Source organism: Erythrolamprus reginae, chromosome 3, assembly GCF_031021105.1.
Source record: "Erythrolamprus reginae isolate rEryReg1 chromosome 3, rEryReg1.hap1, whole genome shotgun sequence".
Taxonomy (NCBI): domain Eukaryota; kingdom Metazoa; phylum Chordata; class Lepidosauria; order Squamata; family Dipsadidae; genus Erythrolamprus; species Erythrolamprus reginae.
The window spans coordinates 219,361,987-219,380,255 of NC_091952.1; positions in this window are offsets into that span (position 1 = coordinate 219,361,987).

The following is an 18,269-nucleotide window of genomic DNA, read 5'->3' on the forward strand; positions in this document are numbered from 1 at the left end:
GGATTTGGTATTTTCATCCATCTCTCGAAACCTTCCCAAGGACTTGGAATAGAAAAATGTTGTTTCATGTAATAATAAAGTTATTATTATCAGAAGCCTTGCTCAAGAGTTAAAATGCTAGTGATAGAACATTGGCTGCTTTCAAGTGAAATTTCCCTTTTTTCTCTTTTCTTTTTCCTTCTTCCATATTCTGTCGTGGAACCCAGCAAGTTCTTATGGATCCCTAAGGTTTGAAAAGCTTTACTCTGCTTAACTTATGGCACCCAACCAACACAAGTAACAATGAGCCATATTGAAAACTGTAGTTCAGTAACATGGATCTTACATATCTGCCCTAGATAATCATTAAATGATTCAGAAAAAAGAATTCATTAAGCAGTTTTGCTTTTTGTTTTTTGCAATATGGAAAATAAAACTAAAGTTGTATAAGGAATTAGAATAGCCCTATTTAATTCCATTGTAAAATATCAGACAATTAGGTTTAAATGTCCTGTTAATATATATTCAAATAACCATATTCCTTATCCAATATATATGTTGTAAGATTATTTAATCTCCAAAGAGAAGATTTTGAAACTATAAGATACTGAGTTTATAAGATTTATAAACTACGTTTTGTACAATAAATATCAAGGTATCTGCATCATTTTTATTCTATCTAGAATGAAGAAGACTATATTTTTGTTTGGGGCAGTTTAAACTTGAATATACCCAAATTGAGTGAATCTTAATATGATTCTAGCCCTCTTGAAACGTGAAAGGCATTTTTCGGTGCATGAGATACACTTTTTCCTCCTCAAAAGTGGGTGGAAATGTCTCTGCATCTTATAGGGTGAATGTTGCCAAAGCCCTGCCCGCCCGCCGGTCTCTACTCTTTGATTTATGCCTCCCAGCAGTTTGTCTCCTTGCTATAAAGAGCAAACAAACTGTCTAGCTTCAGAACAGCCTGATTTAACATGAGTAGATGATTGGTGGCTACATATGCCTCCCAGAATACCTCCTATCAGCTGTTCCACGCTGTGCGAATCCTCACTGCCCATAGCTGCCATAACTTCCCAGCACCACCTCCACCTGTCGCTGCCTCCACATGCCCCATTTTCAGTCTCCGTACATTCCGTTTTTGGCCTGTTTCAAGCAGCAGGGATAGGTAGTGGTGGCAATAGTTATTCGTGGTGATGGCAATGGGCAGTGGTGATCCCCACAGCCTGGAATAGCTGATACGGATTGTTCCGAGAGGCAGATTGAACTGCCAATAAGCTAAATTACCCTGTGCTGAAACTGGGCAGGCTGTTTGCTGCAAGGAGTGAAATTGCTAGGAGGCAGAGACAGATTTTTTCCCTTCCCCCAAAGCTATGTGTGTCTTATAGTCCAAAAAATATGATAAATCAATTTGCATGTGACTTCTAGTGGATAGGAGATAGATAGATAGATAGATAGATAGAAGATAGATAGAAAGAATTCTTTATTGGCCAAGTGTGATTGAACACACAAGGAATTTGTCTTTGGTGCATATGCTCTCAATGTACATAAAAGAAAAGACATTTGTCAAGAATCACAAGGTACAACACTTAATGATTATAGGGGTCAAATAAGCAATAGGAAAAAATCAATATTAATAAAAATCTTAAGGATACAAGCAACAAGTTACAGTCATACTGTCATTAGTGGGAGGAAATGGGTGATAGGAATGATAAAAAAAACTAGTAGTAAAAAGAGTGCAGACTTAGTAAATAATTTGACAGTGTTGAGGCAATTATTTGTTTAGCGGAGTGATGGAGTTCAGGAAAAAATGTTCTTGTGTCTAGTTGTCTTGGTGTACAGTGCTCTGTAGCAAGGTTTTGAGGGTAGGAATTGAAACAGTTTATGTCCAGGATGCAAGGGGTCAGTAAATATTTTCACAGCCCTCTTTTTGATTCCGACAGTATACGTGGTCCTCAATGGAAGTCAGGTTGGCAGCAATTGTTTTCTTTCTGCAGATCTGATTATCCTCTGAAGTCTGTGTTGGTCTTGTTGGGTTGCAGAACCAAACCAGACAGTTATAGAGGTGCAGATGACAGACTCAATGATTTCTCTGTAGAACTATCAGCAGCTCCTTGGGCAGTCTGAGCTTCCTGAATTGGTCTACCATCATTTCTACGATTTTGAGTGTATTCAGTTCTAGATTGTTCCGGTTGCACCACAAGGTTAGTTGTTCAACCTTCCATCTGTATGCGGTTTCATCACTGTCTCAAATGAGACCAATCACTGTTGTATCATCTGCAAACTTCAGTAGTTTAACAGATGGATCGTTTGAGGTGCAGTCATTGGTATACAAAGAGAAGAGAAGTCGTGATAGCACACAGCCTTGTGAGACCCCTGTGCTAATTGTATAGGTATCTGATGTGATTTTGCCTAGCTTCACCTGCTGCTTGTGATCCACTTCAGGAGTTCAGGTATCGCTAGTTGATTTAGTTTAGTTAAAAGAATGTCTGGTATGATGTAGGATTCAGTAGCATGCCCATGTGGCTTCATTAGCAAGAATACAATATAGATTTAAGGTGTGTAATCATTCTGAATATGAAAAATGATGATTTCCCATTGTCCCCTTGGAATTTTTTTCTATTTTCCAGACTACCCAACAGATCTGGGTTAGTTTGCGAGAGACTAGTGATAACTAGTATAAATATTAATGTGCTCCAACCATGCTTAAATAATTAAGTTGGCAAACCTCTGCCATGTATTGTAGGCAGCCTTCTCTGCAAACTTGTAGATTTCTTCAAGTTGTTTCTGAGGTCACATTTGAGCATGTGTGGATGAATGGCATTTTTGCATCACAGGTAAAATCCAGGTAGTAGTGTTAATATTGATAGTCTGATTTTAATTTGATTAAAACGTGATTAAAACTATAATAAATGCATCTACGTGAGGCAGAACAGAGGATAATAAATACCTGTGTGTATCATACTTGGCTAATTCGGGATTCCTCAGGCACAGTAGACAGGCTTGAACTTGTCCTATTCTGACTTTGTGTTTCTGGGCTGTGTTCCTAGTCATGAACTTGATTAGGAACTTCCAAGTGTTGCAAAGGAAGTATCATGCCATTCATTATGGAGATAAAGGGAAACTTAATTTGTTCACTGATAAATCTGTCCTCAAAGAAGTGGGAAAGTCTTCAAACTGGAAGATGGTTTGCTATATGTAGCTCATTGTTACCAATCACATATCTTGAATAGTTGTGTCTTTTCTAAGGTCCACTAACTATCAAAACACAATATTATCTCAGAAATTAAGTAATTAGTACTCGGATTGTGGCCTGACTGAGAACCCCACAGCAAACTACACTGGGAAGTCATTTAAAAAATGGAAGAAAGCCATGGGATACCACTTCCATAATATTCGTAAAAGAACTTCATGGATGAAGTGAACAGAAGCTGAGTTCAACTTGAAGGTGTTTTTCTTTTATTATTTTTTAAATTAAATATATTAAACCTGTCTCCCAACAGATCTTCCTTCCCAATATTTAAACCATCTTATTAAAAATACCTAACTCTGTAAAAAATACCACTTTTATTTATTTTCTTTTATTATTTTAATTTCATTGGAAAATTTATCCCAATCTGTCTGAATTTGTCATGTGGGTACCACACTTAAGAAATTATTAATACTGTGAATCATATTTTGTCCCCCAAATAGAAAAATTACATTTTATGAGATTACTATATCAATTTCTATAAAATTGGAAAAATTGCTTTATGAAGCTTTGTTTTGCTTGCAAAATAAAGGATATATAGGGTATTAGTAGCTGGATATCTGTCCTTCACTATGAAACAATGTAATCAGGATTGATAAATTGACAAAGCTTGAAAATTAATGAGTAATTATGATTGGGCTTGATACATTGTTACCTAAAGCTTGAAAATGTATGTAGAATGTGTAACTCCTTAGCCTCAGAGCATGTTAATATAAGGCAACTGGCAGTTGAAACAGAGGTTTTTTTTGGTGGGGAGTGGGAGTAGAATGTCTAAACTCCCAGCTCGCAGGCCAGATGAGTCACACGCTGACCAGGACCACACCTGTTTTAGTGAAGAGGTAGCATCAGAGCATGTTAATATAAGGCAACTGGCAGTTGGAACAGAGGGGTTTTTTTGGTGGGGAGTGGGAGTAGAATGTCTAAACTCCCAGCTCGCAGGCCAGATGAGTCACACGCTGACCAGGACCACACCTGTTTTAGCGAAGAGGTAGCATCAGAGCATGTTAATATAAGGCAACTGGCAGTTGGAACAGAATTCTTTTCAGGTGGGAAGTGAGAATAGAATGTCTAACTTCTTTGCATCAGAGTGTGTTAATATAATAATGGATAAGAAATACTAATGATCTGATGATCATTTTGAAAAATCCTTTTTTATCAAGCACCTAGAAGCCAAGAGGAACGTACATGCCAAGTTTCAAGTTTGTAAGCTTTACAATTTTGGAGATTTCGTGATGAGTGAGTGGTATTTGGCTTATATATATAGATATACCTATCCAGCTATTTAATAAATTGTAATTTTACTATATTATTTATGAAAGATTGTTTTATATTTCATTCAAAAGTTCAAGGCTGCACACATAGCATTCTCTTTTATTTTTCTCCACGACTACCTAAGGGGTAGGTTGAACTGAGAAGTATATTTTCGGGAGCAGATTTTATTGGAGGACAAGAGCCAAATAGCTTAGAGTTCACAACAAAGAAGCAAAATAATGGGGGGGAAATACTGCACAAATTCTAGACTCAAAAGAATGGAAATAAATCAAATCCAGTAAAAATACATTGAAATGGTTGAATCCTTTAGGTTAAAGCAGATTAAGAAACCAACATCATTCACCTCAAGACTAATTTTTATTTATTTTATTTATTATATTATTTGGATTTGTATGCCGCCCCTCTCCGAAGACTCGGGGCGGCTCACAACAAGTGAAAAAACAATCCAATACATAATCCAATTAATTAAAATATTAAAAAGTTTAAAACCCCTATACTAACATACACACACACAAGCATACCATGTATAAATTCGGCGGGCCCAGGGGGAGATGTTTAGTTTCCCCATGCCTGACGGCAAAGGTGGGTTTTGAGAAGTTTACGGAAGGCAGGAAGAGTAGGGGCAGTTCTGATCTCCGGGGGGAGTTGGTTCCAGAGAGTCGGTGCCGCCACAGAGAAGGCTCTCCCCCTGGGGCCCGCCAACCGACATTGTTTAGTTGTGTAGAAACTGCTAACTAACAAAATCATATCAGTCTGAACGTCCTTTCCTCCCTCCCTTTAGTTTCCTGAGAATTAGGGAAAGAATTAAGCCATGCTTCCCTGGCATTGCCCTGGTAGTGAACCTTCCCACTGTATTTCAAGGACATCTACATGGTCTTCTGATATAAGCTTAGTCTCACTTTTAAAAGAATAATTTGTTGTTGTTGTTTTAAAAATCATATGGATGGATGGATGGATGGATGGATGGATGGATGGAGATTAGATCTGGAAAACTATCCATCTTCCAAAAGATTCTGGTTGGCTTGCAATACTGACAAAAGGACCAAACAATAAAAATATGTGGAACAAACCAATCGAACATACCCCAAATCAACAAAAAAATAATAAATGCTCAGCACCCTCCCTAACCCCATGTTTTTAACAACTTCTGAAACAGATGTGAGTGGAAACTATACAAACCTGAAAACTAAATGTGTAGAGGGTAAGTGGTGAATAAAATGGCATCAGGATCTTTAATTTTTACCTTGTTTAAACAAATAGCTCTTCATGTACAATCTGATAAGTAGGTCAAAGATTATTGTATAATGTATTTACTGAAAAATATCACATTGCAAGTAAGGATTACACAAAAATATCTACTGACATTCATGCCAGTGAAATAGATTCTTCATACATGTGCCTTCAGAACCTTGGAGATACTTTGGGACTGTAGCTCCATTCTTTCCCCAAAAGTATATTAAATGGGACTTCTGTGAGATATACCGGTAATTACATCTGGAGGACTGTAGGTGTATATACCCTGCTTCCCCCAAAATAAGACATCCCCTGATAATAAGCCCAATCAGGCTATTGACTGCATGGGAACAAGGCCAAGCTTATTTCAGGGTTCAAAAAATATATAAGACAGAGTCTTATTTTCGTGAAAACATGGGTAGTAGATATATAATATACTTTCAGAAAAGGTTTGACATCTTGGGTTTTTGTTCATTGTCATGTTGGATTCAGCCTAAATTCTTTTGTAATGAAGGAAGCTAGCAAATACTACCTGGTGAAGCATGGTTATCCACATGGTGCCCTAATTAATACAAATGGCATGCTGTGTGTTGAGGCTGCTTGAACAACTGACAAAACATAGGCTATTTTCAAAAGGGAAGCAATTTTATGTGAAACTCCTTCTCGCTAAGATAGGAAGTATAAATTAAAGTAGCTTGGCTGAAATTGCTATATCCAAAGTAATATGGTTTAGAAAAGGAGGATTGTTTGGAGAACATATTGAATTTACCACAATGAATTATTGAAACAGTTTGATGAGACATAACCTCTACCTATTCCGCTTAAAAAGTGCTCTTTTTATGAACTCAACAAAGCCTTGTCCTTACGAAGATAGAGATGGTAACAGGTACTGGTTAATTCAGAGACTGGTATGGTAAAACTATGAGTAGCATTCAATACAGTGCTCCAAGAATCTGGACTGCTCCATGAATCACTTCTGAAAGGTAGATAGACACATCTATACAAGAAAACAACACAGATTAATAAAAACGTGTGCGAATTATTAATGTTCTTATAACCAGACGCTCCTGGTGAAGAGGCTGAAAATAATGTGCCTTATTCTACTGTTGGTTCTGTATATCTTCTTTTCCATGATATACAGTGATCCCCCGATTATCGCGAGGGTTCCGTTCCAAGACCCCTCGCGATAATCGATAACTCGCGATGTAGCGGCACGGAAGTAAAAACACCATCTGCGCATGCGCGCCCCTTTTTCCATGGCCGCACATGCGCAGATGGTGGAGTTTGCGTGTGGGCGGCGGGGAAGACCCTTCGGCCGCCCAACAGCTGATCTGCTCCGCAGCGCGGCAGCAGCGAGGAGCCGAAGATGGGGTTTCCCCGTTGCCCAGGCAACGGGGAAACCCCATCTTCGGCTCCTCGCTGCTGCCGCGCTGCGGAGCAGATCAGCTGTTGGGCGGCCGAAGGAACCTTCCCTGGGTCTTCCCGCCGCCCAGGCAAAGGGGAAACCCCAAGATCGCTTGCCGCTTGCCCGTCACCTGCTCGCCCAGCCGCTCGCTTGCCGCTTGCCCGTTCGCCTGCCCGGCGCCCGCCTGGCTGCTCGCTTGCCGCTTGCCGCTTGCCCGTTCGCCCGCCCGGCTGCTCGCTTGCCGCTCGAGAGCAAGAGGGGGAGAGATAGAGAAAGAGAGAGAAGGAAAGAAAGAGATGAGAGAGGGAGGAAGAGAGTGTGAGAGAGGAAGAAGCAAGATAGAGAAAGAGAGAGAGAAAGAAAGATGAGAAAGGAAGGGAGCGAGGTCATCGGGTGGAAAAATCGCGATATAGCGATTCGCAATTATCGGGATCGCGAAACTCGGGGGATCACTGTATTTCTTATTTATTTATTTATTTATTTAATTTTATTTATGAAATTGCTACATTTCTGATTATGAACAATGGCCTAGGATGCAGTTAATAAGTCTTAGCAAAAGAAACCATAAGTTATTATCCACTTTTCAATTTATTCAAAAGAACCTTAAAATATTGACAAATTTTCAAATCACACTTCAAGGCAAAGCAGCTTTGATATCATTAAAAAATAAATCCCTTTTCACCAAGTTCATTCTTACCTTCCAAAGCTTCCAAGTTTAATAATAATAATAATAATAATAATAATAATAATAATAATAATAATGATCATCATCATCATCATCATGATCATGATGATCATGATCATGATAGCAATAACAATAATTATTATATTCTAATACATGGTTATATTTCTTTTTGAGGTTTGTAGCTCATAAATTAATTAAGGCATCTTTCGAAAACTTCACACTTATAATTATAAAATCAATTAAATTTGTTCAATAAGATATCAATTGGTTTCAATGCACCAGTTCTGGTCATAGAGTTAATCTGGTTAATCCATAAAGGAGAATATTTGCAATTCAGGGTTGAAAGGAGGGGTCATTGGCAGGGGTAGACTCTCCAAGTCTTCAGAGAAGGGCGACATACAAATCTAATAATTCTAATTAATAATAATAATAATAATAATCATGATCATCATGATCATCATGATAACAATAACAATAATAATAATAATATTCTAATACATGGCTATATTTCTTTTTGAGGTTTGTAGCTCATAAATTAATTAAGGCATCTTTTGAAAACTTCACACTTATAATTATAAAATCAATTAAATTTGTTCAATAAGATATCAATTGATTTCAATGCACCAGTTCTGGTCATAGAGTTAATCTGGTTAATCCATAAAGGAGAATATTTGCAATTCAGGGTTGAAAGGAGGAGTCATTGGCAGGGGTGGACTCTCCAAGTCTTCGGAGAAGGGCGACATACAAATCTAATAAATCTAATTAATAATAATGATAATAATAATAATAATAATAACAACAACAACAGCAACAACAACAACTCACGTCAGTGCCGTGTGCGCACATGCACAGTAATGAAAAAAAAATTAAAAACCAAAGCCCGAAAAAAAGATGGTGATTGTATCCACAGTACCAGAACTCAGTTTCTGTGCATGCTCAGAAGGAAATGTTTTTTGATTTTTTAAAAAATAAAAAAATAATAAAAAAAGATGGCATTCATGGACTGGTACCAGCTGATCCAGTTCAGTGAGGTTATCGTAACATCACCAGCAGCACTACTGGTTTGGGAATGCTAGTCCGAACCAGAAGGAACTCGCCTCTAGTCCTTGGTGCTTTTTTGAGCTTGTTTTTTTTTGCAGAGCACTAGCACTGGTGATGTTACCTACTTTGGGTAATGGAATGCCTGCAATAACACTACCAAGCTCAGAGAGTGCCAAAGACCTCAAAATCTGATTAAATTCACTGAAGCATGGGTACCATCTGATTCACCTTGCAAAAGAATTTGAACGGCTTTGAATAACTGTAGGTCACAGTTGAAAATACAGGCTGTTTATTGCTAGTCAAAGTGTTTCCAAGTTGGGTGATTTCAGGATTGTGTACATTTTATTAAAACTACCAGGCTTAAAGGATATTTTGGGGGTATCAGACAGATGAAATTCAGCAGGTTCTGACAGGTTCTAGAGAACAGGAAATGGAAATTTTGAGTAGTTCGAAGAACAGGCAAATACCACCTCTGGCTGGCCCAAGTGGAGCGGGCAATAATGGCCTGCTACTGGAACGGTAAGGTGCTGTGTTCTGGTAGCAGTTTTCAGGATGTACCCACAGATGCATGCCCTCGATGTGCTCCCGCGCACTCCCATGTGAGATTGGCTTCTGCACATGTGCAGCAAGAGAAATCTTGCATGAAGATGCTTGCATGAGCGAGATTTCTGATTTTTGCCATTTTTTTTACTTCTGCGCATGTGCAGAAGCCAAACTATCAGTGAAAATTGCTGAAATCTTGCTCACGCATGCGTCCTCACACAAGCTTTCACTTTCTGCGCATGCGCAGAAGCTAAACCTCACGCAGACAAGCGTGCGTATGCCTGCCGTACGCATGCGCGCCTGTGATGACCTCGGAGGGCACATTAGTAGGCTGAAGACAGTCCTTCCCGGGGGGGACAGGGATGGGGATTTTGCAGTATCCTTCCCCTGGAATGGGGTGAGAATGGAGATTTTGCAATATCCATCCCTTGCCATGCCCACCAAGCTACGCCCACAAAACCGGTAGGGAAAAATTTTGAATTGCACACCTGGTGTCAGACTTTGTATTCTCAGTATTGCCCAATTTGTAGTCATCTGAGCTTCCTTCTTCTGCAGTTCTGCAGTTGGTTCTTTCATGCCATTGATTTTTCATCTCCTATCTTTTCCTTATTATTGATCGCTCTCATCCATTGGCCATCTGGAAAGTGGTTGTAAAAACCAATGGTATGAAAACAACTTTTCCACATCAATGGCATCTGTCATCCATGGGCAAAAGTGGGAGGAAAGGAAAATCTTTAAGAGAACACATCCTTTTTATCTCTAGGTTCTGTTAATAATTTGTCATCAGGATTGTTGCTGGAACAGCCAGCAGAATGAAAGGAGCTTGCCTTCATCATTATTTATTTGTTTGTTTGTTTGTTTGTATTTGTATGCCGCCCCTCTCCGAGGGCTCGGGGCGGCTCACAGCATGTACAAAAACAGAACAATAATATGGATCCAATTAATCATACATTAAAACAACCATTAAATTCAATTGAAAGAAAACCTATCAAACCAATCATTCAACAATCATACTGAAAACATTCATTGGTCAGGGGGAAGATCTAAAAACCCCGAACCTGGCAGCAAAGATGAGTTTTTAAACTCTTTCAGAAGGCGAGGAGGATGGGGGCAGTGCAAATCTCTGGGGGGAACTGATTCCAGGGGGCCGGGGCTCCCACAGAGAAAACTCTTCCCCTAGGTCCTGCCAGCCATCATTGTTTGGTCGACAGGACCCTAAGGAGACCAACTCTGGGACCTCACCGGTCGCTGGGATTCGTGCGGTAGAAGGCGGTCTTGGAGATAGTCTGGTCCTATGCCATGTAGGGCTTTGTAGGTCATAACCAACACTTTGTATCTGGAAACAGATTGGTAGCCAATGCTGTCCACGGAGTGATGGTGAGATGTGGGCATTTCTTGAAAGGCCCAAGACTGCTCACGCGGCTGCATTTTGGATGAATTGAAGTTTCCGAACACTCTTCAAAGGTAGCCCCATATATTGGAAAGCCCCATATTCTCTTTTAGTCAGGGTGAGCAGTCTGAAGAAGGGTTCCTCACAGACACCACCAGAACTACCCAGCTTGGGAGATCCTTCATGAGGTCCTAGGCAGATTGATTTCTTCTGCAGCTCACATAGGAGCTCAGTTGGCTGGCCATCTTCTCTCTGCTTACAGATTGTGGGATCCTTATTGTATGTCATCTCACCAGTAAACACTGTTTAACAAGTGGAATCTCATAAAAGCTGAATAAATAATAATAATAATAATTATTATTATTATTATTATTATTATTATTATTAATTAGATTTGTATGCCGCCCCTCTCCGTAAATCCAGGAAAGGAATCAGAATATCCTTAATTTAGGAGGCTAGCTGTTTATACAGAAATAGGTAACGATTCAGTTGAAGTCCTGTTATAATGCCTGGAGGCAGTAGGGGTCTGATGTGGAAGACTGGTCCTAACATAAAAATAACAATAGCTATTGTATTCCTGCAAATTTTCCACCTTTAGCTCTGAATGGGATTGCACTTGAGCAAGCAAGGGTTCCCCATCGCCAGCACTCCCAGTGCGCTCCCATTGACTAGCACAGGTGTGTGTGTGTTTGTTCTGTCTGGGTTCCCCCAGACCTCAACACCAACTGGAAAAAACAGCCAGACACTCTGGTAAAAGCCAAAAGTATTTTATAACTGGAAAAAATAAGCACAGAGGAAAACCTGTTCTTCCCAACAGACAAGCTATAATACGGTACAGCAGGGTTCTGATGTCCAGACAATACAGCAAGCTTCTTGCTGGCACACCCCCCCCCCCAAGGTTTCAATAGTCAAAGGCACAAACCAGGATTCCAAGACGCCAAAGTTCACAGTCAGGTCCCACGACTCTCAAAGATAAAACTCCACAAGCCAGGAAGGGTGGGTCTGCCTTTTAGCCTTTCCCAAGAGCACCACACCCAAACCCAGCTGTTGCCACTTTAATGCTGAAAGTATTTAGCCAATTGATTCCGTCTCTGAGTAGCTCTTCGTTGTCGCAGATCAATTATGGCTTGTGCACTTTCCTCTAAGGAATCCAGGCTGCTTGCTGGGGAGAGCTCCCCCTGGTGGGACTCTGGCTGTCCTCCCTCTTCTTCAGCCTGGGATTCCTCCTCCTCGTCTGTCTGCACCTCCTGTTCCTCAGCCTCTCCCTCTGAGCTGGAAACCGACAGAAGGTCAGCCGTTCCCGGAGGGGCCTCAGACGGAACCACAACAGTGTTGGTGTGGGATTTGGCTTCTGCACATGCACAGGAAGCCAAATCTCAGATGAGGACACTCATGTGTGTGAGATTTTTCTAATTTTGGGCATTTTTTTGCTTCACTGAGCAAGTCTCTGCATAGACTTCTCTGATGTGCTAATTGTGCCATTTCCTGGACCAGTAGTTCTTTCTCGTGGTCACCTCACATGTAATTTACTCCAATGGACTTTTCATTGAAACCACTTGGAACTACAGCTGGTCCAGTATGCAGTAGCCAAACATTTAAGTATATCCCTGTAATATCTCTGCTTATTGGTTACCAACAGATTTTCAGGGGCAATTCAAGTAGATGGTTAGCATTTATAAGGCATCTATAAAGCCCTTCATGGCATAGAACCTTCCTATGTAAACTTGATTTAGTCCTGTGATTTCTGCCCTCCCTGTAAGATGCGACAAAGTGGGCAGGCTTTATATCCAAAATACACAAGAGGCACATTTTTTCTCCTGTAGAATAGAATTCCTGGAGACTTAGATTTTCCTTATCTTACAAGCCTTTAAATGTTCATAAAAAAAAAAACACCTGGTTTTTTTCCTAGGCCTCGGGATATGTTGGCAATGTATACATTTGATGTGCTTGTGGGTTTGGATTGTGATGTATGTTTTCTTCCATTATCTGATTTTCTTTCTTGTTTCTTTTTTGCATATGTTTTAGGTAGAACTAGTTTTAATTATGCAACACTCAAATGTGGCTTTGGCTCTGGGGCAAAGCATGGGTGTTGTTTTTCATGTTATGATTTATATAATATTATGTTGTGAATGTTGTGCCCGTCAATCACTCATAAAAATTATATAATATTCTCACCCAAGTCCATGGAGCCTGACATTGTATAGTTATGGAAAATTGATCCATGGGTTGACAGCACTACAGAATATTCTTTAGGAAGATTATTTTTTGGCCTAAATAACATTCAAAACTCATCCAGATTTTTTTTTCTTTTGACAACTCTTTAATTCCTTTATTTGGTATGGAGTCAAGCGACTGAATGGAGCTAAGCATTTACTGGCTGGATGCCTTCCTATTCCCTACATGGAGTTCATAGCAGATATTTTCAATTTCTCTGATAGAAAAATATCTGCTGCCGCCTAGGATTGAACTCTCAACTTTCCGAGTGAGGGCGAGCATCTTCATACTACCACGCCGCTCACTGCTCATCCAGATTATTAAAACTGAGGAGGGGAAATCAATTTTAAATTAAGATAAAACAGCTTTAAATTAAATACTAAGAGTCTTCAGATGTTTCTAAGAAAAGATGGGAAACATTCAGAATAATAAGAACTATTGTATGATTCCATACTCATTCAGAAGAAATGGTTTCCGCACTTGAGTTATCATACAAAATGATACAGATGCTGTGTTGAATTCTCCAGTTCACTGTATGTTGGCTATTGCTGGAGTATTAATGTTAGCATTTTTACGAAAGATGGTTTGGGTATGAAACATACCTGAGACAGCAATTTGAAGTAAAACAGGTGCTATGTTTCCACGTCTGTTTTACAATATTGTCCCATGTCCCCTGAATAGCAAATTTTTACTGCCATTGTTTCCATAAAAATATATCCTTTGCCAGAAAACGTTGCACATAGAATTCACTTAACAAAACTGCTGAACTGCTAAATAGCCCTTATTTCAACAATATAATCATACACATACAGTATAAGGCAGATGACTTGCATCTTTTAATCCTGGTGTGGAAAATGTCAAACTATTTCCATGTGGGATATAAGAAAGGCTTGTAATAACTTATAATTGGCTGGCTGGTTTTGGAACTGATGCTAAACCAATTGCCTAAGCAATAGGCCAATCTGGTACATTTTATTTAATTTTAATGCAGTCATTAAACCAGGGGCTGGATGAGGAGTTATTAATATTTGAACTGCATGGGATGCAAGTTAATCGTGATCCAAAACAGATTTGACAATGCTTTCTCTTCTTCTGGAATTTGGTTATGAGTCTGGATTTCTTTCTATTTGCTAAATGAAAATAAATGTCTAATCTTGTGGGTTTCGTGAAGATGCCAAATCAGGCTGTCATGGAAAAAGTGATCATGTTTAGTCATAGAGATGGAGATATCTTTCTCTGCTCCCACTGAAGGGTTCTCTTTCCATGTTCTCTTTCTTCTACAGTGGTACCTCTACTTATGAACTTAATTTGTTCCGTGACCTGGTTCCTAAGTAGAAAATTTTGTAAGAAGAAGCAATTTTTCCCATAGGGTTCAATGTAAAAGCAAATAATACATGCAATTGGGGAAACCACAGGGAGGGTGGAGGCCCTGTTTCCTTCCCAGGAGATTCCTAGAGGTATGGAGGCTTCTCCCCACCTTTTCCAGCCCTGTTTCCTCCCAAGAGATTCCTAGAGAGACCCCAAAGAGGCTTCTCCCCGGCCCTGTTTCCTCTGAGGAGATTCCTAGAGAAGCCCCACGGAGGCTTCTCCCGGCCTTTTCCATTTACAATTTCAGAGGCTCAGGTTTGTAAGTGGAAAATGGTTCTTGAGAAGAGGCAAAAAAATCTTGGACACCCAGTTCTTATCTAGAAAAGTTCTTAAGTAGAGGCGTTTGTAGGTAGAGGTACCACTGTACTTGCTCTTGGAAGCAGAGACTAAAGCCATTTCTTGTCTGAAAGCACATTCTTTCTCTGAAAGAAACTAATAGTAGAGTATATTTCTCTCAATTGTTCCATCACTTTTCTGTTAAAGTTTTTTTGCAAACATCAAAACCAGAAGCACACATAGATGACTGATTCAGCTGGATTCATTAACTTTTTTATAAACATAGTAACAGATGAATTTATAATAACATTAGCAGAGTTCTTCTTCAAGCAGTTACAGATAGCAGAGAACAGTTAGTTTATTTTCAAATTTTGCAAATATATGTTATACACACACACACACACACACACACACACACACACACACATCACATATTTTTGCTGAATTTGGGCGAGCAAAAAGCCAAAGACAACAGCCTGAAAATAATGAGTGGGACCTCGTGAAAATGTCGCCAGGAGAAAGGAAAACTCTCTGTTTGCTCTGGACTGCCAAAGCTTCTTAAGTGCCACCAAAAGCCTGAGATGGCCAGGATTAAAATGCCACTCTCAAATTTTCTGGGAAATTTTTCCGGGCTCGGGTTCTTGAATAGAAAATGGATCTTAAGAAGAGGCAAAAATTTTTTAACACCCGGTTCTTATCTAGAAAAGTTCTTAAGCAGAGGTACCACTGTATGTATGTATGTATGTATGTATGTATGTATTAATGTATGTATGTATGTATGCATGTATGCATGTATGCATGTATGCATGTATGCATGTATGTATATACACACACATACATACAGTTTGTGTGTGTGTGTGTGTATACAGTGTATATTATATATGAGAGCAAATAAGCTCGAAATAGATCTGTACTAGTCTCCCTTCCTTTTCATTATCAGCAAACATGTTACACACACACACACACACATACACACACATACATATATATAATTTTTGATAAACACTCTACTAAATAGTTGCAACAAATAAATAAAATGAAATATTTATCTATTGAGGCTGTAAGCTTTGCATTGCAAATTGATGAGGAATTCATAATTAAGAAGGAACCCATAATTAAGTACATCTGCTCTAAGCAGTAGCAATTTGCAATTGTGAATTAATGCACTTTTATTGCCATTTGGAGAAACGTTTGTTTTGCTTATTGTTTCAGGGTATTTATTCATTTATTCTCCCACATTACTCATCCCTTGCATGTTTATCTTCAATTGCCTTTCTTTTTTTCATAATAAAGCTGAAGACAAATTTGCTATAAGTCTGTAGTATAGGTGCAGAAACTGACAACGCAAGCAGAAGATAGCACTGGAAGTGGCGGTTCTTTTCTTTCCCCACACACTAACAATAGTCAATATTATTCTGAGATACTATACAAACTCAGCTTTCATATTTCATTGGGGGATGGGAGAGACATTCTCCAATGAATCTCCAAGAAGAAGACAGAGAGAAAAATGCACTCAGTTGTTCCTCCCTATCTCCTCATGGGAAGGTATCTGGTCAAGTGCTGACGCTAAACTCCATCACTAAACTGCCTTGCTGTCTTCCTGCTGGTGCCTTTTTAACAGGAGCATAACCGTATCTTCTTCCATCATGATACAGGTTTGCAGTCTGAACCTGAAAAATGATGATGAAAGAATATGTTGTAAGAGGTTATTACTGTTTGTTTCTAACTTCAGAAAATAAAAATAGTAGCTTCCCTCGTCTACCTGACACTCTTTTATTGATAAAAGGAGCTTAACAGAGAAACTTCCAAAGCAATATCGAAGGAAAGGCTGGAGGGCTGTTGACTGAGAAGGACATTGCATGGATGATGTTTTCAAGGGCACAACTGTCCCCTTACCTAGGAAGTTTTCACATACCATCCTATATTATTCAGGAGGAACCTAATACTTACAGCTAACATATTTACTCTGCCATTTAGCAGTTACCCCCAAACCTTCTCCTGAAATGCTAGTAGCAAATGGATTTTAATACTCAGCAGATCTTTCTATCTAGAGAGTCACTTTGAGTTTTCCCTGGCCCACCTTGACTTGGTGCTTCCAATCAATCTGATCAGTTGCTAAGTAGGCAGAAAGAAGGAATGGGGGAGGGAGGAGAATGGGGAAATAAAAGCAGATTTTCTCCCTATCTCAGATTGCTGGCATTTCTAGCATTAGAGGTTAACATATTGTCTGCCTGCTTTTAATAGAAACATTCTTCAAGCATTCTAACAAATCATGTATCTCTGAATTCTGCATATAAATTTGCAATTTTTTTCAAGAGCTTGTAATGACATTGATAAATGATGTAACTGAAACCCCTTGCTTGAAATACAGCTTTAATTATGGACACCTGAGTCCTTATTATTCCTTATATTATTTCTGTCATAGCACTATCTTGTCCTACTAGCTGGTCTCTAGTGCAATTTGCTTTATCAGCACCTCAAGAAATGCAGGAAGGTATAGCAGCCTCTGTCTATGTTAATTTACTCAGCCCAAGGTAATATATATAGATCTGTAGGATTTAAGGAAAAAAAAATCATGCAGAGCCATAACAGTAAGTTCACATTTGAGTTATTCTCAAAATGCAAACTACGTATGATGCTGAGTTTCACCCAGCAGTTTGTGTTTGTCTTTTTGAAGGTAATTCAACATTAGATGCTGGAATGAGGAAAGGAAAAATGGATGACAGATGCGTAGCAAATTCCTTTCCAGCTCTTTGTCTGCTTAAAATCATTTCCCCAATTGCTTTTCCATTTTGGGTGAAAGCACGCTGAGCTGATTTTTTCTCTTCTTCAAATGGAGAAAGCAGCTAGGAGGTAAAAGGAATCCATTTTGAACAGTCATATTAGCAATTAAAAAAATAAGAAGAGGAAAAAGAGCCATTCAGGTTTTCCTCCCAAAATTGATATTATATTGAAAATAGCAGCTGCTTTGAATTTTTAAGGGGAACCTTAAGCCAGTATATCAAGCAATCAGAAATGTAGAAGTTACTCCCACCAGTCAATGATACAATTTGACAGAAATTAGGGCCCAGCACAATCAAATTAGATAGAGTTCTGAGTATAGCAGACATGGCTTAACATTTATACACTAAAGTGCAGAACAAGCATTATTCCAAAATCTGATTCAGATTGGAAATTTCAAGGAGGAAATGTATAATTCAAATCAGAGATTAGATGGCAACAAGATTATAATCAGCTCAGTTCAGAATTGGATATAACAACAAATGCAATCATAGATTGAAATGGTAAGATACCAAAACACTAACAATTTTTTAAAAACCTTTTGATAAAATGGAATAAAAATAGCAGGCATTTCAAGGATTTTGGTTAAAAAATATTTCTCTGCAGTTCTTTTATGGCAGAAATAGCATGGACAAGAAAAAACCAGACCAGCTGTTGCTGAATAGTCCAGCAAAGACCTTAGATAAAACTTTAACCAATGTATAAAATTGTCCAACTTAAAAATAACAATGTTTAGAGATTGTTTTAAAGTAAGTTTTAAAAGAAAAGTCTGAGAAGTTTGCATGATACGATTACTGTGGATATATGATTAAAATAATGCTAATCTGTATAA